Consider the following 23,681-nt stretch of genomic DNA (forward strand, 5'->3'; position numbering starts at 1 on the left):
TGCCCTTGTTTCCAACATCTCGCTTCTTGTTTTACATCTACTAATGTTGTGGAGCATCTAAGGCTTACATGTATTTGAGCCTCTACATTTTGAAAGCCATTAAGAAACCAATGTTTTTTGCATCTCTTCATTTGGACCATTAGCTCCCATCTTCCTCATAATCGTTTTTTCCATCGATTTAATGTAATTATCAATGCTTTCATTTATACCTTGAGACAAGTAGTCTAGTTGTTGTGCTAAGCAGTCTTGGAAACCTTGTCTTCTAAATTTAGTAAGGAAAGCTTGTCATAGATCATTGTAAGTTATCTTCTAAATTTAGTAAGAAAATCTTGCCATAGATCATTGTAAGTTGCTTTTAGTGTGGCATCTAAATTCCCATACCAACTGGGAGCCTTATCCTTTAGAGCAACTGGAAAGATATGTAACTTTTGAGCATCGTCCTATGATTTCATTAGCCATATGTGACCTCAATTTGTTGTTTGTAAGCATGGGATCTTCATCCTAAAGTCCCCCAAATTGGGTAAAAGTCCATTAATAACCAAGCTATAGCTCTAGGTCATGGGATGGCCACTGTTTCCAAGGAAAAGGGCACTCAAGCCAAAGTCTTCCTCTTAACCGAGCTATAGCTCTAGGAGCTGGGATGGCCATTATTTCAAGGAAAAGACGCTCAAGCCAAAGTCTTCCTCTTCAAAGAAATTTGATGCTTTCCCTTTAGGTGTATAAAATATCCTCAGAAGCCCCAAGTCCTCGTAGTTTTAAAAACCACTAAATGCTTGATTTGGGTCACTACCTTCCCCTTCCTCACTTTTCTTTGCACTACTACTTCCTCTTTGATTGGGCTTATGTTGGGTTGATAGGCGACATCGTACGATTGGGATTTGAAATAATTCAGTCCTAATAATGTGGAGAGATCATTCTCACTTATGCTCAAGAGAGTACTCCTTGTAATACGACCATCGTTTAAGTAACACTATATATACATGCATAAGACACTCATTGTAAGGGAGAATATGAATATAGTTCCAATAATATAAATTATTTTGAGAATCAAGTAACTATGTCTTAGTGTTCTTCTATGTATTGTGCTTTACCTTTGTTTTATATACAAACCTTAATAAGTGCTGACCCCTAAAAATTGGATATTTATTTGCCACAAGATACAAACCTTAGGAAGTGCTAACCCCTAACAATAGGATATCTATTTTTCACAAGATACAAACCTTAGTAAGCGCTAACCCCTAACAATAGGATATCTATTTTTCATAGGATACAAACCTTAGTAACTGCTGACCCCCTAACAAAAGGATATATATTTTTCACAATAAGCTTATTTAGTGTCTTATATTCTATGCATATGAAATACGTTTTGTTCTTTTTCTACACTAAAAGAACTAGGGAGCCAAAGGGTAAACTGTTAGGTCGAATAAATCCATAGTCTAAAAGTTTTTCTACTTGCCTTTGAAACTCTTGTTGAGTTTAGTTTTGCCTATAAGGTTCTCTATGAGGTGGTTGGCTACCACGAATGATCTCTTTAGTATGGTCTTTGGGTCTAGAGATAGGTAGACTTGGTGGTAAGTCATAAGTAAAACAATCTCTAAAATGATCAAGAAATTATGCTCAATTTCCTTAATTTCATTCACACAAATCAAATAAGCTTTTTCTTATTTCCTTAGTGCATGCTTGGCTTGTGTGTGTGACAACAATGCACATAATTCATGTGTAAGGTCGCTTTTAAGTGTTAAAGTTTCACCATTATGCTTAATCCACATCATGTGAGTGTCATATTCAATTTGTGGTTTAAATTGATGATAGAAAGGCATACCTAGAATGATGTCACTAGAGTGCAATGGTGCAATTAAGAAATTTCTTAGGCCCAATTGCGATTTCTAGTTGTCTAACCTTTCTAGTGCCATTATATCGTGTATCTTGGAATGTAGACTTGACCTTATAAAGAGGTGGATGCGTCTCTAGTTGTAACTTCTTAACAACACGTTTAGAAGTAGACTTGACCTTATAAAGAGGTGGATGTGTCTCTAGTTGTAACTTCTTAACAACACGTTTAGAAGTAAAATCTTGGGTATTGCCATTGTCATGCAAGACTATGACATCGTGATCATTAATTTTAGCCTTCATCTTAATCCATGCATAAGGCGAAATAGAGTTACTTGGCATATTTCTTTGATCTCTAGTACTATTGTGATGTAGAGTGTCCTCAAACAAATCCGGAATGTAGTCACCTTTGTTCGTAAGATGCTTCTTTGATATTGTGAAGTTGAACATTTTTGTGGTTTAGAATTCTCCCAAACATTATGCCTTAAAGTAAATGCTTATATGTTCTATGAAAATAATAATTACTAATAAATAATATGGATGTCGCCTAAAGTAGAGTAAACAACATGCACCCACAATAAAATAATTATCCGTTAACACCTAAAGTCAAGCATCTCAAAATCGGTTTGACCATCGGGTCGCCTTCTATTATCCAACCCAAGGATCTGCACTTAAATTAAATCCACCAATAAATTTGATTAAATACCAATATAAATATCCACATAACATCCAAATATAATCAAGATGACACCATCAGGTCAGTTACATTAACTCCACCAACAATCGATTAATAAATATGGTCAAATCGGCTTGAACCGGGTTATGCATGTGCACCAAATCTATAATTGATTAAATACCAATAAATATCGACATAACATCCAAACGACACAACCAATACCACACGCATATATGGAGTCACCTACATGCGATCAAGGCCGGCTATAGCTGCCCAGATTTAGAAAGGCATCTTGATGCAAACTTGTCTAGAAGAACCCATAAATAATAGAAAACATGGGAATTAAATTCCATGAATAACTCCTCATAACACTAACCTTGAAATATAACTTGTCTAGAAGAACCCATAAATAATAGAAAACATGGGAATTAAATTCCATGAATAACTCCTCATAGCACTAACCTTGAAATATAACTTGTCCAACCTTCAAAGATTTGGCTAGTCTACTCAACGTAAGAAGCTTGGCGTATCTTCAAAGATTTGGCTAGTCTACTCAACGTAAGAAGCTTGGCGTATAGGGGAAGGCATGCATGGATAGATAGGGAACTCTATTAAGGTAGGAGTGTTGAAATTTATGGTGATGGACATTGCGTGGAGCATATTTCTTATATTTGGTTGTATGAGTGAGGTTGGCCTTGAATCTTAGGTTATTAGAGTATGAGTGTTGAAATTTGTGGTCATGGACATTGTGTGGAGCATAGTTCTTGTCTTGGGTTGTATGAGTTAGGTCTAAATGGCAATCTTCAGTTCTTTGGTAGAGTATGATGAATGTAAGCTGGTGAAAGAAGGTAAAAAAGGAGCGAAGATTCTTGATTCATAGCCACATGGATGACTGAGAGAATTAGGGACCTAGAGACTTCTTTTTGGAGTCATGATATCATCTACTCTCTTGCTCATTTGTAGAGAGAAATTAGAGGCTTTTATTTTAAACTTATCATGGGGGTCTTGATCACCATTAGTGTGTACTATTTCTCTTAATTAACCAAGAAGATATTCATTTGCTTTGATTCTCCCCTAGCTTCTAACAACACAGGCATTTGAGCAAATCATTTATAGTTATACATAAAAAACATTGCTCACGTGTACATTGACTCAACTTCTCTCTCTCTCTCTCTCTCTCTCTCTCTCTCTCAACCATTGCTATAAGCGTACATAGCCAATCATGCATGATGTTGTGTTTGATTCTTATTTTCTTTTCATGCTAATGTGCATGATAGTGATACTTTTGATGTATGTACTCTATTCTCATGGACCCTTTCTATCTTTTCCAAGACGTTGATGAAGATCCTCCACCTTCTATGTGTGTGTGTGTGTGTGTTTATCTGTTGGGGGTGGATGGTGGACAACAAATATTGGTTTACTAGATGAGGTGCTTCACACCTCCTTACCGATGCCTCTCAAAAGATCCACTTGTGAACAAAGCCTTTCTTCAACCACCATAGTGCATAGCTAGTTGGGAAAGTGAGGGTGGCTTCTTCAAGTATCAACACTACACAGTAGGCCTAGATTTGGTGAGGTATCATGTTTTAAGCTTGATTCATGTCTTTTGATGTCTTTTGAAGCCTCTTAGTTGGGCTAGATTGATTGGGCTAAATTTAATGCTACAATTCAGAGTAGTGGGTGCTTTTTGGGACTAAAGATAGTGGTAAAACTAAGAATAGTAAGTAGTGCTTGAATGGTGAAGCTAGGAATAGAGAGAGATCTATAGATAGTGGTGTAATTGTTGGGTACTTGTAAGATTTGTCCTCTTCACATGTGGGCACCTTTTACCCCCCTCCTTTCTCAAAGCTTTCTTCAAATCTCGCTGCTCCCCCCCTCGCCTTCACGCCTGGTCGCTAGGGGGGCGTCCCCCTCTTAGCGTTTTGAACTTTTCGGATTGTTGGATTTCCTCACTTTTTGCACCGACAACAGCCCCACCCCACCCCTGCCTGCTACTTAAATGAGCACCCGCGTTGCCCATCTCTATGAACCCATTGGACCATCGATGGTCCATCAGCATCCCTCAACCCACTTGAACGTTTATTGTGCATCAACAAGCGCTCACCCATTGCCAGGTAATTGCAAAGCTCCTTGTACATGTTCTTGATTCTATACATCTGATTGAATCATTGTGCTGTCATTTATATCTGTATGGTTGTATGTATAATCATCTCGGCTGGACGACCGATGTTTGTTGATGCTATCCATCAAATTGAATCATTGCACCTATCATGTATGTATGTATGTATGTATGTATGTACAAGTGTGCAGTTGTCACGGGCGACATCCAATTGAATTATTGTGCTATCATCATGTATATGATGTATATGTATGTCTAGGTGGTACATGTATACATGTGTTGCTGTTCTTCTATGCGGGATCACGTATTGGTGTGCATCATGTTAATGAGTTCTAGATTAAGTACATCATTGCATGCTTTTTTTGGTGGTTTTTTGGTTTGGGGAAGAGGGGAGAAGAAGAAGAAGAAGAAGAAGCTCTTTTAACGTCGTAGGAACAATCCCAAGAGACCAAATATGATCTATCCGACGGGAGTGAGATTCGAACACAAGACGTGTTGAATAACAACTCCATGAGCTAACCAATCTACCACACATTGGGTGATAGAAAGGTTAGCCCATTTTGTTTATTTACCCACACACCCGTTTGAAGAAGCAGCATGGGAGATTTTAAGTCCTTTATTTGATTTTTTTGTTTTCTTTTTTGTTTGAATAAATTATATGAAACATGGGTGCATAAACATCTCCTCTATGCTACATTGTACAATTCAAGGACATGATCTAATGTATGGGGTAAGTTAGAAGCCACATGATCTAATGTATGGGGTAAGTTAGAAGCCATTGCAAATATCTCATGGCTCAATGATGCTGCCATGGCAGCACATCTCATAAATCAAAGTACTTTACTGATAAATATCAGCCTACCAATATATCTTAACCCACTGGCTGAGGGAGAAGAATGTAGGGAAGTTTAGTTGGCAAGCAGGACTGTTCTACACAAAACAATCATAATCGAAGGCATGATTTATGCAAAAGGAGTGCGAAATCATCTCATAACAGTTATTTGCCTTTTGTTTAAGGTCTGTTGAGATTCGGCACTAGATAGAGAGAGGAAAGCTTAGTTGGCAATTAGGGCTGTTCTATGCAAAAAACACCGGAAACAAAGGCATGGTTTTTGCAAATGGAGTGCGAGATCATCTCTCATCTAACAATTATTTGCCTAAGTAGATCGAGCAAGTCCTTTATAAATATGCAAGCTTTAGATTAGGTTGAGAGAGACATGTGTTCTGCTTTCATTGCTCTCTTTTCCCTTCCTCTTATATGAATATTTTGTGCTTTAAAGCAATTTTGAAAGCTGTGCTTAACAACGATGCATTCATTAAAAGAACAGCTTATAACAGAGACATTTACAAAAATCCAATGAATCTGCTCTGTATTGTTGCATTTGAGGCTGAAATGCCAATTAAATTATTGATCTTTTTCTGATCTGCAAATTAGACCTGTTTCAGTACCTTACCTTTTTCCACTTAGCAACGAAAAATGATACTAATGTTATGAAAGCGTGGGTCTTTTAACTACTTTGAAGCAAGAAAAACTCAGGATAACAGAAATGAGGAGAAAGAAAGAAATATTAACATCTTCGAAAGACCCAACGGATCTATGAGACGAAATAGTAGTACAATATCTCCATGAGAAATATTGAGTCATGGAAAAAACTAGAAAAGACTTATGCTAAATACATGTGTCAAAGAGAAATATAGGTAGCCATGTGGCTGATAAAAGGTAGCGGTGCGTATGATGGGGTTATCCAATGATACCATCCTCCTCTAGAATAGAGCGTAAGGTGGTGATGATCTCTCTCTTGTGATGGGTGCTCTCCGTGTCATTGAAGGATATCTTGGATGTAGCTTACGAGTGGACGGCTGAGATCTGTGGGTTTGGGGGCATGTGGCTTCTTGAAGAGATCGTGCTTTCTTGGTGATCCCCCGGGTGCATGGGGCTAGAGAATCGTGTGCCAGTGTATGTGAGCAGTGACTTGCGTGATCTTGCTGCCTGCTTCGAGCCTAGGTGAGCTTCTCTGTGGGCGGATGTAATCCACAGAAGTTTGTGATGCAGGTTTGAGAGGCATCTCGCGGCGACTCTGTGTGTCCTGTCTCAACAAGACCTCTCGATGGCAGCGAAACTCGAGTAGGTTTATGCCTACGCATATTTGGTCCTCATACTGAACAAGAGGGCCAAATCCTATATGATATTCAGTCTTTCCTATCTCATTCTAGCAAGCAATTGAGTCCTACATAGCGCATTCTCTGGTTTGGGCTGATCAGAGGTGTACATTAGTGTTAGGCTAAGGATCAGGAATCAACATTTTCTTTATTATTTTGTACTCGAAATTCAGTTGTAAACATTTTCATTTTTCATAATACGAACAATAGTTTTTGGGCTACTTGTGTGTGCTTCTGTTTGAGTTCGGCTGCACTCCTCTCTCTCTCTCTCACTCCCATCCCACTCCCAGCCCCTACACGGTAGGGAATTACTCTCCAGAGAGCAGACACAACACCTGGCTTTGGGACACCACGCCTATACCAGAGAGAGATGACAGAGATCAGAGCTCAGTTTCATAGAGAGGGTGCGGAGCGACTGGCTTGCTTCAGAGCACACCCAGGCATGTTCTTCAGGGAGCTGTGGACACCCCCTTCATTGATGTATACCATTTTACACCCCCAGTATGGTACAGGATGGAGCTAGCTAGGTTGCATATCATGATTGTATACTCCATGCATACAGCTTTGCATTCTCCTAGTAGTAGAGCTCCATCTCCTCCCCCACTCATTGTACTTATTGCACACCCAGATTCAGCTTTTTAGTTCAGTACTTTTTCATTTTGTTGGGATGACAGAGGATACCCCATACAGGTACACCGATTTGTCTCATAGGCCGAGTTCGGTCTTTTGGAAGACGTTAATAAAATCTTTCTTTCTTTCTTTCTTTCTCTCTCTCTCATTTGCTCATTTGGAAAACCTTGCACATAAATACAAGTACTCTTCATTTGTTATCAGAGCCTAGGGAACTTGCTTTTGTGCTTGCTTTGCTAGGGTAGAGCTCTAGAGTCTGGGTGTGTAGAAGGTTGGGTTTGTGGAAAGATCTTATTTGGACTCTCTTCTTGATCACTGATTTCCTTCTATTATCATGGATGCCGCAAGCTATGTTCTTTGGCATGATGCAAAGAGAGAGAGAGAGAGAGAGAGAGAGAGAGAGAGAAAGATTTTATTAACGTCTTCCAAAAGACCAAACTCGGCCTATGAGACAAATCAGTGTACTTGTATGGGGTATCCTCTGTCATCCCAACAAAATGAAAAAGTACTGTACTAAAAAGCTGAATCTGGGTGTGCAATAAGTACAATGAGTGATGAAGGGGATGGAGCTCTACTACAATGAAGAAGAAGAAGAAGAAGAAGAAGAAGAAGAAGAAGAAGAAGAAGAAGAAGAAGAAGAAGAAGAAGAAGAAGAAGAATTGACGTCTTCAAAAGGCCAAAATGACCTATGAGACCAAAAGGTTACATCATATCCATGAGGTACATCATCTTGGGTACAAAATAGCAATAAAGAAAGATAACAAAAATCTAGAACTTTAAAATCTGATCTAGGTACATGAGCAGAGAGCTCTCATATCACCCTAATACATCCCTCATGGGCCGCTGTGACATGGTGCTCAAGGTGGTAAAACTGAGCTGGTGTGAGAAGGTCCTGCGATGATGGCCCGGATCCTCCTGTGGTGGCGTGGCCATGGGCGAGGGCCATGGGGTCTGGGGCATCGAGCTCTACATAACTTAGTGGCTCTGTCAAGTGTCACACCTCTCGGCCGAGCTCCTACACTAGCCTGTGGTTTGGGTATGATGGGTGGATCGGCCCTCGGAGTGCTAGTATGGAAGAAGTCGGTGAGAGCTCTCTCTGCTGGTCCTCGAGCAAGTACAGCTGATCTGGATAAGGACTTCCTATGTCTACGGAGTTCTAGAAGAAAAAGTCCCAGGCATCTCTGATCTGGGAAGTCCATGATCCTGGAAAGTGGTCTGAACCCAGCTCAAAAGAGACATTGGAACCTCCCCCGAATCTCATAGTATACAGGGCATCAATGGTCCTCTGTCTCGGGCTTTGTGACAGAGCTGGCATATCTTGTCCTCTGGTGCGGCCGCCCTAGGCCCATATCTGGTAGTCTCCACTCTCAGCTGGTGGGATGAGGTGCGGATCTGGCCGATCGCACATCTCACCCCAAAGGATAGGTGTATGTCCATGTAGCGTGGACGGATGATGAACCCATCCTCTGTCAGGCATAGGAGGTGATCTCTGTAGAAGGCCATCTTTGTCCCTAGTGGACGACTAGGTGGGTGGCATATTTAGAATTGGAGGGTGCAAAGTAGCACATTGCAAGGTAGATGTCTTGAGCCCTCTCTGTCTAGATCCTCACCCACAAAAACCGTGCGGCCTCATCTCGTCCGACCACCTTTATCACATGTTGAAGCTCCTCGCTGTATAGTACAGCCACCCCTCCTGACCCTCAGGTACCCCCTACTGTGCGTGGGTGTGGGCGGTGAACAGACTCCCATCTGTATCCTCTCACCTCTGGAAGCCGACTCCCCTGGCACTGATGAGTCTCTGTGTATAAGACCAAGTCTCTCCCTCTAAATGTCTCCTCGAACAGGCCTGCATCTGTCCTCAAGGTGCCATTGGAGTTCCAAACCGCAATCTCTAGCTTGGTCTCATAGGTCTTGCGCCGTCATTGGGCACGTCGCTCGGTGATGATCACCCTCCCATCTCTGTACACTGCCCATTTCCCTGCCTTCCGTGCATCCAAGATGCGTGGCATGCACTCCCTCTTGTGTGCCACCTGTGCTAGTGTGAGATCGTCTTCGAGGTAAGTCTTTTCTCCTTTTAGTGCCCGCCTTTTGGTAAGGAATGCTTGCCTCGCCTCCAACCCCGCAAACTTGAGGATGAGTGCGCGTTCCTTGGTGGTGTCTTTGACCCTCCATGCCTCGACGAAGGGGGTATCAGCGATTTCCAGCATTCTGCGTAGTGTTATGGCGTCCTCTTCTGGTGAGGCTCCTTCCTTCCCACCACTCTCACATTCAATGCCCTAATCTTCCTTCTTTTCTCCTCTTCGAGTGTGTCATTGATGATGTTTGGGGATGATGGTGGGTTCCGTTGCTTCTTGGCAACCTCAATCCAGCTGCCCGCTTCTTCCACTTGTGTTTCTGTGTCTTCTTAATCATCTCGGCCCATGTGGTTGCCTCGTTTGCCTTCTTCTCCTCTTGTTCCTGGAGGATCTTCATTTGCTCTCTAAGTGTATTCAGCTCATCATTGAGGGATAGTTGAATCTCTCCTTCTTGGAATTAAGTACATGCCCTCAAGGTCTTGTTTTCCACTTTAAGGGTGGCGACTTGGGCCTCCAGCTCCGTGATTAGTGAGGTGTGCTGGCTGGTTTTTGCGTCCAACATTTGGACCATTTCCTCCTGCATCTTGCTTAGCTGAGTTGCCATGTATGCCTGCATGTCTGTCTTCCACCTATCCGTCTCCTCTTGCATGGAGGCATGCAACTCATGCCTAAGGTCATCACTATCCTTGTTCTCCCCAAGCTTCTTTTGTAGGTGCTTAATGTCCGCATCTTGCATTTTGCATACTTCTCTCATGGTGGTCAGGCATGTTTTGATATGGGTGGGGGTCGCCGATCTTCTGTGTGCTCGCCCAAATCGACCTGTATTTCCTCTCCTTCTCACCCCTAGTCCTTGTTGCCGGCGAGCTGTCCATGTTGGACTGAAGGGGTCCAGTATTGATTTTGCTCCTCGGCTGGTGGCCCCCATAGATGGCCAGTTGCAAGTGGGGAGGCAAGTAGCAGCAGATAGGATTATGTTGCTGCCTTGGGGGCCTGAGCAACTGCGGGTGAGGAAACGGTGGGGCCCACGAAGAGAGAGAGCGACTGTAGGAAGGGGGCGAAGAGAGAGAAAGGGGCAGAACGTGTATAGGAAGGGGGGCGAAGAGAGAGAGAGAGAGAGAGAGAGAGAGAGAGAGAGAGAGAGATTAACGTCAAGAGGCCAAAGTGGCCTATGAGACAAAAGTACCAAATCATCCAAAAACTCAAGGAAACTAAATGTCCCCAGTAGAAAATGAAAAGCATAAACTGAAAAACAACTAGCTATAACATGTGGCCAAAGAGGAACTAGTGGCTTGATACAGCTGCTAGAAAAAGGCATATCTGATAAAAGTGTCAAATTGGAAAAATGGTAGGCTATGCGAAGCTAGACTCATCCCATAATGTCTCGCATAGGTCGATCTAGCATAGACAAGTTGAAGTGCTGAGGTCGTGCTGCACGACGTCGTCCCAATATCACCTGTATCCTCTAATAATGTCTCGGATAGGGCCGCGGCCGAGCAGGTCGTGGATGCCGTGCTCTACATAGCTCTCCAGCTCTGTCCAGGGTGACTCCTTGTGGTGGTTGTGGGCCCAGTCGACTTGTGGCCAACGGTTCGCGGGGTCGTTGCTGCTGTGAAGAAGTTGGTAAGGGTGCGCTGGCCTGTGTCTCGGACATGTTCCCCATGTCTGGAGCGTAGGATGTGGTCTCAGTGTCCGCGCAGCTTGAGGAGAAAAAGCCCAAATCCATCTTGGAAGAGGCAATGAAGCGCCCTTGGATCTCGTAGTACACTGGGCACTGACATATGTAGTGCTCCTCAGTCTCTGGCTCCAGCTGGTCTGAGTAGTCCATCACTCTGGAAAATGGCCCAAATCCATCTTGGAAGAGGCAATGAAGCGCCCTTGGATCTCGTAGTACACTGGGCACTGACATATGTAGTGCTCCTCAGTCTCTGGCTCCAGCTGACAGAGCTGGCAAATCTGATCCTCAGGGGCAAGGGAGACGGCTCCATATCAACCGGTCTCTATCCTCAGCTGATGTGAAGACGTGTGGATCTGGCCAATAGCACATCTGACTCCATGAGAGAGGTGAATGTTCATGTACCTTGGACGGACAACAAAACCATCAGGGGATAAGTGGAGAAGATGCTCTCGGTAGAAAGCCATCTTCTTCCCTAGTGGCTTGGTTGGTGTGATCCATGTGCGTATTATGTGTAGCTGAATGATATCCATCCTGATGATCTTGTTGAGCTCACTCCGGCTCAACTACCGTATGGAAGAGGGCCTTGGCTACGATCGGTGGGGCTCCCATCTCTGCCCGGACTATCTGATGAGAGAGAGAGAGAGAGAGAGAGAGAGAGAGAGAGAGAGAGAGAGAGAGAGAGAGAGAGAGAGAGAGATGAAAATGAAATGATATATTAACGTCCTCAAAAGGCCAAAATGACCTATGAGACCAAAAAGGTTACAACAATTGGTGGATCTGATACAATGTCTGTGTAAGAAAAGCTAAAACAACTAAACAACTAACTGAAACTGAAACAACAACTATGAGGAAAAGTAAGGTACTAGGAGCTCCTAATGGATAACATCTGGGAAGGAAAACTCTAGCAACAAAGGTAAGCATCATATACATCACTATCCAAAGATGTCTCTCATCGGTCAATGGCGGATATCCTCAATGTCCTCTATGGTGAGTACTCTGATCGGAGGTCTCCCATGCCGTGCTAGTATGGTCCTGATCCTCTGTTGTAGTCTCCGCCGGTGTTGGGATGGGCCTCTCATCTTGGGGCGCCTGGACCGCCCCAGCTCTATAGCCCGATCAATCAGTGTACCTCTGGTGCGGCTGTACTCTGGGGCTAGCTGCAATGCCTGCTGGCCTGACTGCTCAATCTCTGGTGGAAAGAAGTCTGTAATCTGCCTCTGTAGGTGGCTCTCCCTCTTTGATCCCCTCCCTCTCAAGAGACCCTCTCTATGTCTACGCAGCTCCAGCAAGTAAAATCTGAGGCATCTGTGATCCTGGTATCTCATGACTCTGGAAAGTGGTCCGAAACCCTCTCTGAACAAGCAGTGAAAACGGCCTCGTATCTCATAATATACTGGACAGTGACATATGTAATGTAACTCTGTCTCTGGCTCCATATGGCACAACTGACAAATCCTGGCCTCAGCTCTGGTACTCCTCTGAATCTGCCAGTCTCAATCTCTAGGTGGTGTGAGGATGTGCGCATCTGACCAATAGCACACCGTACCCCATGAGAAAGATGAGTATCCATGTAGCTGGGTCTAATCACAAACCCATCCTTCGTGAGCTGGAGAAGATGATCTCTATAGAAAGCCATCTTCGTACCAAGCTCGTGTGTCGGCTGTATCCATGTCCTCCTAGTGTCCAGCTGAGTCAAGTCCTGCTTGATAAGTATGGTAATCTCTGCCCGTGTGAGAGAGAGGGAGGGAGGGAGTATTGAAATGGAGGTAGCCTGTCCATACTAAAGTCATGCAGTTGGAACCAAGCTGTCATCTGTGCATACCAACATGATCCGTCTCCCTGTGATGCCAACTGTCGTGAAGACTCCAGGGCTAAGCGAGCATATCTGTTTGTAGGGAGAGCCCAAGTGCTATGTATAAAGGAGACTGATCGAGTGAGTGTCTCTACTACCAATGGGGAGGCAGCCATCTCTGCACGGATAATATCATGTGGTACGGAGGCCTTGGCCCTAATCATCCGGGAAATCATAGAAACCAAGGGCCTCTCCATACATCTCCATCCATTAGTGCTACCAGCTCGGCTATGGTGATCCACTGAGGGTCCCCATATCTCCACTCCATACAGCATGGCTGAAGTGACCAAAGTGCCAAAAAGCTAGAGCTTTGTTCGAGGTTCCTGAAACTGAACCTGCGAACACATCCTCTCTAGTCTCCCCAATGTTGCATAAGCTCTGGTCAATCTGGTCTCCGTTGCTCTCCATGCCATGCAGATTGCGATTGGCCAGATACGGGTTTCTTCCCACCGCCTCAGAGTGGAGACAGGTAGAGCTGAGCGCATCTTCAGAGCCGGGAAGCTCGTACAGACACCCAGAGAGGAGAGGATCTGTCGACTATGCCACACATAGGTTGAGACGGAGGAGCATTACATATGCCGCTGCCCAGTATACTATGAGATCCGCGGGAGGTTTCACTGTCTATTTCGTGAGGGATTCGATCCACTCTCCAGGATCATTGACTTCCAGGACCAGCGTTGCCTCGGCCTCTTCCTGCTTGAGCTCCGCAGACACATGGACACCTTCTTGAGACCTAGGCCCCAACCACCCCGCCCCCTCCCTCGGCAGCCAACCATCACCAGTTTCTTCCGGACCTAGGAGGTGGAGGACATCAACATAGTGGAGCTTGTGGACCTCCACGAGCTGCTCTGGACCTACCTCGCCCGAGAGGAGTTACCTCGGACCGAGCCTCTGCACTCCAGCGTGCCCGACGCCCTCGACCCCCCCGTGGGCCACGATCACCTCATCAGCTCGAGATCCAGGACATGCTCCACTGCCATCGAGCTACCTTTCCACGTGACATAGCTGACGGAGACCTCTCGGCCATACTCGTCAACCCCATGCTTGATATTTTGGAGAGTGGTATACCATCTACTCAGAGCTGATGTTGCTCCCATGTTTTTTTATGTTTTTAGTATTCCATGACGAGTTTCCATGGACAGTTTTGTATCACCCCAGTGAGATAGCTATATTTATGTTTTCATTCTGTTTTATTTTCCATTCCATGCTGAGATATGCCAAGGACATTATTGTACCACTTTGGTCTCATAGGCCCATTGGGTCTTTAGTAGACGCTTAATATATCTTTCTTTTCTTTCTTTCTTTCTCACATCGGTTCTGGTCTGGCTCAATCTCCTCTTTCCAATGGTGCCCTTGGCTCACGGTCAACCTTGTTTGACTCTTTGCTTTTTCTTGCTTTTTGACCAAGAATGGTGCTTTTTCTTAATCAAATCTTATGGACCCTGTCCCCATGTCTTCTTCCACATGTCTGGTATCTGGGCATGGGTTTCATCATGTGAAATAGAGCTAGGAGAGCCAAATAGTTTCTCTCTCTCTCTCTCAAATCGGTTCTGGCCGAAGCAAGTATCATCATTAGCTGATCACATCATATCTCACTCTACACAGGATCATCTGTCGATCACATGTACTATCAGATGTTACTTTTTCTTTCAGTTTTCCATAAATTAGTATATCCATGGTACCACTGTATTTCATAGGCCCTTGGGGTCTTTCGTAGACGTTAATATAACTCAATGCTAGAGATATGATTGTAGACTTGCTAGCTCTCATGTTTAATAGAGCCATGTGTGAGGGGTTTCCTGGGACTTGGAGCCATGTTTAATAGAGCCATGTGTGAGGGGTTTCCTGGGACTTGGAGTACTTCCACGATTGTGCTAGTACTCAAGTCTGGAGATCCGAGCCTGCCGACTAACTACCGCACCATTATGATTGGTCACTCACTGGCCAAGCTATATGTCTCTATTCTTGAGCAGGAGTTGAGCAGATGGGCAGAGAGACAAGGGGTCCGAGCTCAGGGACAGGCCGGTTTCAGGGGGAGATTCTCTACTTTGGATCATATCTTTACCCTCAGGGCTATCATTGAGGAGGGCAGAGCACATGGGAGGAGGATCTACTGTGGCTTTGTGGATTTCCGCAAGGCCTTTGACACAGTGCCCAGAGCTAGACTGATGCGCAAGCTGCAAGACTTGGGGGTTCCATGTGAGCTCATTTGGGGTATTATGGCACTTTATGAGACAGTAGTTGGGCAGGTGCGGACTTCAGAGGGTCTCTCCCAGCCAGTACACTCCACTATAGGGGTGAAACAGGGCTGCCCGCTCTCTCCGACTCTATTTGGACTATACATTGATGAGATCTCTGATTATATTGGGACACGAGGGGACATAGGAGCCCAGTTGGCTGGCACTTGGATACCTCTGCTCTTATATGCTGATGATATTGTGCTTATAGCAAACTCACCAAAGGGTATGCAGAGGCACTTGGATACTTTACATGCTTATGCACAGGACAGTGGGCTCTCAGTTAACCTTGGTAAGACCAAGGTTATGGTGTTTAACACCACAGCTCAGTGGGTTTGGAGATCAGCGCCTATTTTCACATATGGGCAGGACACAATGGAGTATGTTGACTCATACACATATCTTGGAGTGGTGTTCACTGGGCCCACATTTTCCATGAGGGGGGCAGCAGAGGCTAGATTGACTAGAGGATATGCAGCACTAGGAGGTCTAGAGAGGATGTGCTCACAGGTATAGTTTCAGGAGCCACGCACTAAGCTGTGGCTTTTTGACACGATGGTCACATCGGCTATGCTATATGGAGTACAGATCTGGGGGCCTAGCCTAGATCGTCACAGTCGATCAGGACGCACGTACGATGGATGGAGATCGATGGAGAGACCACTTGTGTCCATGATCTCCAGGATGATTCGGGCTAAGGCCTCGGTACCCCATGAGATTATTAGAGCCGAGATGGGAGCACCATCGATCGTAGTCGAGGCTCTTGCCAGATCAGTGTCCTTCATTCATAGCACCTAGGAACTTCCCCGACACCGGTATGCACGACTTGCTTTAGAGTCCTTTCATCAGCTAGCCATGGAGGGAGACACTTCATGTTGGTATGCGCAGATAGCATCCTGGTTTGACCTCCACGGGTTCAGTTTAGACAAACTTCCACCCTTCCAGTACTCTCTGGAGGCACCCTCTCTCACCTTGACACGTTCTGAGATTAGTAGAGTCATCAGACAGGACCTCATTCAGTTGGACACTAGGAGGACATGGCTAGAGCCCTCAAAGGAGTTGGGGATGAAGATGGCTTTCTATAGAGACCATCTTCTCCGCACCACTGAGGATGGCTTTATGCTTAGACCGAGCTACATGGATACCCATCTGTCTCATGGATTGAGGTGCGCCATTGGGCAGATCCGCACACCTCCATATCAGTTAGAGATAGAGACAGGCAGATTTAGAGGCATACCTCTAGGGGACAGGACTTGTCAGATTAGTTGGATAGAGCCAGAGACAGAGGAGCACTACATCTGTCGCTGCACAACATATTATGAGATTCGAGGGCGCTACCATTGCCTTTTCAGAGAGGGATTTGGACCACTGGCTAGAGTCATGGACTATTGTGATCAGCGATGCTTGGGTTTTTATCTCTTGGAGATCCGCAGGCTCAGAGAGTCCATTACCAGGAGCACACGCCCGACTAGCAGGGAGCCCATACAGAGACAGATTACTGACTTCTTTAGAGGGACTACCTGGGAGGACACAGCCAACAGCCCAGCAGTGGGCACCCCGTGGGACTCTAGTTGAGAGAGCTATCCAATTGGGCCGATCTAGACACTCGAGGGTTCGCGGATCCTCACATCGGAGACGGTGCCTACACCGGAGGATTCAGAGCATCATTGCGAGGCATCGGGCTCGTCCGACCAGGCATCTCACTATGGCAGATATCCAGGCCATCCGACAGAGACCCATGCTAGAGCTCCTAGGATGATTACGACTCCAGCCATATACTGTTGTACTCACTGTCACTCACTTTTGTACTCCCCCATATTCATGTATTCATGTATCCATGTACTCATGTACCCCATTTTGACTAGTAGCATTAGCTTCCCCCCTACTGATGTATTGTGGGACTATCTCTTTTTTTTTCCAGACAGTGTATCAGGTGTCACATGGTTGTAACTTTGGTCTCATAGGTCACTTTGGCCTTTTGAAGACGTTAATATAACATTTCATTTCATTTCTCTCTCTCTCTCTCTCTCTCTCTCTCTCTCTCTCTCTCTCTCTCTCTTGTTCGCCCCTGCTCGCCGCCCCCCGCCCCCCCTCCCTCTCGCCTCTCTCCCTCTGTTCGCTTCCGCCCCCCCCCCCCCCTCTCTCTCTCTCTCTCTTCTCGCTGTTCGCCCGCCTCTCTCCCGCCTGGGCTGGCCCATCCCTCTGCCTCCCTCTTCCCACCCACTCTCCCGCCTGGGCTGGCCCGTCCCTCAGGCCCCCCCCCCCCCCTTCCCACCCACACGCCACCCTCTTCCCACCCACATTTCCTCAGGCCCCCAAGGCAGCAACATAACTCTCTCTCTCTCTCTCTCTGCTGAATCTCTTCTCTTTTCTCTACATGGCTTGAACCCCCCCCCCCCCCCCCGGTGCTGCTGTTTCGCGCTGTGCGCAGGTGTCATGGATTAATTTCCAGTCCATTGATTGTGGGAAGTACTGCAAAAAGTCATGGCCAAGACCGGAGTTAAAGAGGAGCTCATGAAGGTGGAGGACAAGCTCAACACAATTATCAAAGAAAACAAGAAGATGGTCGACTCTTCCGTTACCGCAATCATAAACCGCCTCTCCAAACTCGAGAAGGGATTTGACAAAATCCAAGAGCTCGAAGAGAGAACATCCAGGCAAGAGGCTGAGATTTCAGCCTTAAAGGAGGAACTAGTGGAGGCCAAATTGCATGCTAAAAGTCAAGCTACTGAAATCTCAACCCTCAAAAAGGAGTTGGAAGCCACTTCACAAGGCAAGCTTGAGGATGGAAAATTTCAGCCCTCCTTTATTGAAGAGCTGAATACCATCAAGGAACAAATGAGGATCATTCGAGAGGAGGAGGAGTAACATAAAGAGAAGACATCTTCATGGGTGGAGGTGATCACAGAGACACAAAAGAAGATGGACGAGGCGGAGAAATGGATCAAGGTCGCCAAGAAAGGGACAGGTAAAGAATCGCCACCCATCCCCACTCCCACCATCATCAACATGACCCTTGAAGAGGAGCAAAGGAGGAAGACCCGGGCCTTACATGTACGAGTGTCCGGTCTAAAAGACCGTGATGATGCGGAAGGGGAAACCAAGGAGCTCTTCTCTATGATGGGCATTGAAGCCACGCACACAAAGGCATGGAGAGTGGGAAAGAAGAGAGAAGGTAGTGGCGAATCTTCTAAGGAGAGAACACTTATCATTCGTTTCCCCTCCATGGAAGCGAAGAAGGACTTCTTGAAGAGACGTCCTACACTCAAGAAGACGGGAATATTTCTTGGAGATGACCTCACACTCTCGCAACTTCCCACATGAAAGAAGTTATGCCCGAGATAAGGGCAGCCCGAGAGAAAGGGAAAATGGCCTTCTATAGAGATGGTAAAGTGGTGATTATGGAGAGGAGCTCTTCATGACGGTGCGAGACCTATGGGACTACACTCAAAATTGCTACTTGGAATTGTAATGGATCTCTACGCCTTGATGTAGGGGCTTTTGAGGATAGTTTCATTGGGAGGGACATCATCTTCTATTGTGAGACGCATTAGGCTCCTGGACAGTCCATGCCACATGTTAGTGGATACCGATGGGAGACAGCTTGTAGACAGGAGACTCGTTCAGAGCATAGAGGACGGGGCTCAGGAGGAGTGGCAGTATTGTTTAGAGAGGAGCTGCAGCCACTGATACATATAGTCCGCAGAGATGAGCAGGCTAGGTACATGTGGGTTAGACTGAGGGGGACGGGCAGATATCTCTACATTGCTATATGCTATTTTGCTCCTAGTACATCAGTGTATGCATCACCTAGCGGGCAGTGTCCCTTTTCTATTTTGGATAATGACATTTGGGAGTTCTCCAGGGATGGTGACATCATTCTCCTGGGGGACTTCAATGCCAGGACCGCCCGTAACCAGACAGTATTTTATGATACCTCAGAGGAGATGTTGAGGGAGCTTGATGTTAGGGATATGGGCCTATCTAGACTCTCACAGGATGAGGAACATACCGGTATTTGATAGACATGGGGACTGCACATGGATTGGCCATCCTGAATGGCCTACAGAGATTCCCGACAGCGGGCGGTTTCACTAGCTTTCCACATCGACATGGTGCTAGTACAGTGGACTATGTTATGGCTCAGCCCAGTCTCATTCCCTCTTTTCAGGATTTTATGGTAGGCACCAGGCCGGTTGGAGTAGCAGTGGATCATGCTATCTTGTCCTTCACTCTCACATTTCAGTTCAGCACCGCTCCATTGGGACAGGTCTCCACACACACTCATTATACCTTTACGAGGGAGACGAACACCGTGTACACGGATGAGATATACAGACGCTTATGTGCCGAGGAGCCGGGACGGCCATTAGATGAGCTCACTCAGATATTGATAGAGACGCTTCATGCTGTAGCATCAGAGGCATATCCCCATAGTCAGCCTACACGGAGACGATCTGGGAACATGCCCCAGAACAGCTGGTATGATGAGGAGTGTAGAGAGATGAGGATTAGATTACACAGAGAGGTGCTCATGGATGTTACCACTCACAGACAGTCACGGATTACCTTCCGGCGCCTAGTGCGATGGAAGAAGAGGGGTTATCTTGCTCAATTAGAGAGGGATTTGTATCAGTTATTTCAAGACTCAGGTGAGGCATGGAGACTATTCCATGAGCATTCACCATCACCAGCCATTACCTCCATAGAGATTTGGGGTGAGTATGCAGCATCCCTGTACACAGCACCAGGACAGCCGCCCCTGCCAGACCCATCGGAGCCATGCCCAGAGACATGTGCTTTCTTTAGTGCTGAGATGGTAAGGAAAGCTATTGACAGGATGAGGACTGGGAGAGCATATGATCATGATGGTTTGGTAGCAGAGCACTTTATTCATACCAGAGATATGCTTGCAGAGCTTATTGCTATGATGTTTAACCGAGCCATGTGTGAGGGTTTTCCTGAGACTTGGAATATGTCCACGATTGTGCCTATCTTCAAGTCAGGGGATCCCATGCTTCCTGGGAATTATCGTACCATCATGATTGGTCACACATTGGCTAGATTATATGCATCTATTCTTGAGCAGGAGTTGAGTAGATGGGCAGAGAGAGAGGGCATACGTGCATCAGGGTAGGTAGGGTTCAGGAGAGGTTTCTCCACTCTTGACCATATCTTGACACTCAGAGCTATTATTGAGGAGGGCAGATTATATGGCAGGAGGATTTATTGTTGCTTTGTGGATTTCCGCAAAGCTTTTGACACAGTACCGAGAGCCAGACTGATGCGCAGACTACAGGAGATGGGAGTGCCCACAGAGCTGATTTGGGGAATCATGGCTTTATACAAGACAGTTGTGGGCCAGGTACGTACTACTCAGGGTATATCTGAGATGGTTCACTCCACTATTGGGGTAAAACAGGGCTGCCCCCTTTCTCCCACCTTATTTGGGATGTATGTGGATGAGGTTTCGGACTATGTAGAGCGGGAGGGTGACAGAGGAGCACAGCTAGCAGGGACATGGATTCCGCTGTTATTGTATGCTGATGATATTGTGCTGATCTCAGATTCTCCAGAGGGGATGCAGTGTCATTTGGATGCATTGCACACGTTTGCACAGGACAGTGGATTGTCTGTTAACCTTGGTAAAACTAAGGTGATGGTGTTTAACACCACAGCACAGTGGGTTAGGAGGTCAGTACCCACCTTTACATATGGTCAGGAGACAGTGGAGTCTACAAATGCATATACTTACCTTGGTGTGGTTCCTTGAGGGACATGTGAACACTCAAGTAGCCCGGCTGCTGGATGAATCCATCCTCAGTGAGCGAGAGGAAGTGGTCTCTGTAAAAGTGCATCTTCGTGGGGAGCTCTGGGGGTGTGATCCATGTGCAATGTGTGTAGAGGCTAAGAAGATCTGTCCGAATAACCGGGTTGGTATCCTCGTGAGATAGCCGGATAAAAGGGGAGTCCAAACTGTACTGAAGGGGGGGTAGGCGGTCCATACAGAGCCCATTTACTCAGAACCAAGTGGAAACTAGTGCATACCATACTGAAGAGTGCCCCTCAAGTGCTAGCTGTCTGGAGGACTCCAGGGCAAGCCTCGGGTACCTGTGGGGATCCATGTGACTGATGCGATGAAGGTATGTGACTTTTTGAAAGAGTGCCTCCACTACCATCGGGGCTGCAGCAAACTCTGCCGAGAGAGAGAGAGAGAAATGAAATGTTATATTAACGTCTTCAAAAGGCCAAAGTGACCTATGAGACCAAAGTTACAACCATGTGACATCTGATACACTGTCTAGAAAAGAAAAGAAAGAACTGAAGGTAAGTATCTAGCCCTACAATACATTAGCAGGGAGCATCCGGAAGCAGCAACTAGGGAGAGTGGGAAGCTAATGCTACTACTCGAAATGGGGTACATGAGTACATGGATACATGAATATGGGGGAGTACAAAAGTGACAGTGAGTACAACAGTATATGGCTCGAATGGTAATCATCCTAGGAGCTCTATCATGGCTCTCTGCTGGATGGCCTGGATATCTGCCATAGTGAGATGCCTGGTCGGACGAGCCCGATGCCTCGCAATGATGGTCTGAATCCTCCGGTGTAGGCACTGTCTCTGATGTGATGATCTGCGAACCCTCGTGCGCCTGGATTTGCCCAACTGGATAGCTCTTTCAACTAGAGTCCCACGGGGTGCCTGCTGCTGAGCTGTCGGCTGTGTGTCCTCTCGGGTAGTCCCTCTAAAGAAGTCAGTAATTTGTCTCTGTGTGGACTCCTTGCCAGTCGGGCGTCTGCTCTTGATAATGGACTCTTTGAGCCTGTGGATCTCCAGAAGATAAAAACCCAAGCATCTTTGATCACAATAGTCCATGACTCTAGCCAGTGGTCCAAATCCCTCTCTGAAAAGGCAATGGTAGCGCTCTCGAATCTCATAGTATGCTGTGTAGCGACAGATGTAGTGCTCCTCCGTCTTTGGCTTTGTCCTAGAGAAAGAAAGAAGAAAGAAAGCTATATTAACGTCTACTAGAGGCCGAACTCGACCTATGAGGCAAATCAATGTCTTCTGGATGTGTGTGTGTGTGTGTGTGTGAGAGAGAGAGAGAGAGAGAGAGAGAGAGAGAGAGAGAGAGAGAGAAATGAAATGATATATTAACGTCTTCAGAAGGCCAAAATGACCTATGAGACCAAAAAAGGTTACAACAATTGGTGGATCTGATACAATGTCTGTGTAAGAAAAGCTAAAAACAACTAAACAACTAACTGAAACTGAAACAGCTATGAGGAAAAGTAAGGTACTAGGAGCTCCTAATGGATAACATCTGGGAGGAAAACTCCAGCAACAAAGGTAAGCATCATACACATTACTATCCAAAGATGTCTCTCATTGGTCGATGGCGGATATCCTCAATGTCCTCCATGGTGAGTACTTTGACTGGACGTCTCCCATGCCGTGCTAGTATGGTCTTGAAAGAAAAGTAAAATGAAAACAACTGACAGTACATGTGATCAGCAGATGATCCTGTGTAGAGTGAGATATGTTGTGATTAGCCAATGACAATATCCGCCTTGGCTAGAACCGATCTGATGGTTGAGTGAATGTCAGGTCTCTGTGATGGGAGCGTGACATGTCGGTGGAGAACCTCACGAATCCGTCTTTGTGTGGTGGAGGGTCCTGATGCTCTGGGTCGGGGACGTCCAGCTCGCAAAATGGATGTGCTACATGCGGAAGCTTTAAGAGTCTTCTTTCAGCCCTAAACACCATCTAGAACATGTTGATGCAAAAACACAGACAAAAGGGAGAGTAGAGAGAGAGCATAGTTGCTATGAAACGCATTTCAAACTTTAGCAGACCCGTTTGAAACGTTTCAAACGTCTGGGAGTTTGAAACGCGTTTCAAACTTGTCATGTGATTTGTCTATTTAGTATTATCTATGATTGTTGATTCATGAATCATGATTGAAACTTGCAGGCTGTAGCCTGCAACCTTTGAAGTTAAAGTTTGGCATTTGAACTTTGTAGTTTGTACATATTCAGCATACACCATGTCTCATTTCTTTCTTGCATTGTTTTTATGTAGGATTGAAGTTTGAAACTTTGAGTTTGAAGTTTGAACATGGATGACTGCCTTGGCATATTTGGCATTTGCTATCCCATGGGCCATGGGCCCATTATGCATAGATGATAGTACATACTTATTACTAAATCTTGATACATCATACAAGCATGCATATATTCAACATGTTATCATTTTATCAATGCTATCAATGATCCCATATATTCTGGCATATCAATATCATATATGGTATTGATTTTTCACATGCCAAGATGGGAAAGTTTGAAACGCGTTTCAAACTTCTGGGAAAGGTTTGAAACGTTTCCAAAACGTTTCAAACGCGTTTTTTGAAACGTGTCGCTACTA

At 45.5% G+C, this 23,681-nt stretch overlaps 1 protein-coding gene across 3 annotated transcripts in view; it reads left to right on the top strand.

Annotated features, from left to right (window-relative positions):
* The first annotated feature begins 4,304 nt into the window (after positions 1-4,304).
* Positions 4,305-23,681, top strand: part of LOC147609731 (uncharacterized) — a 52,228-nt gene continuing 32,851 nt past the window's right edge. For all 3 annotated transcript variants that reach the window (XM_086786821.1, XM_086786820.1, XM_086786818.1), the window contains exon 1: positions 4,305-4,620. The gene's annotated coding sequence lies outside the window, so the exon portion shown is untranslated. The remainder of the gene's footprint in view (positions 4,621-23,681) is intronic.

Source organism: Cibotium barometz, chromosome 50 (genome assembly GCF_041138505.1).
Source record: "Cibotium barometz isolate CiBa-2024 chromosome 50, ASM4113850v1, whole genome shotgun sequence".
Taxonomy (NCBI): domain Eukaryota; kingdom Viridiplantae; phylum Streptophyta; class Polypodiopsida; order Cyatheales; family Cibotiaceae; genus Cibotium; species Cibotium barometz.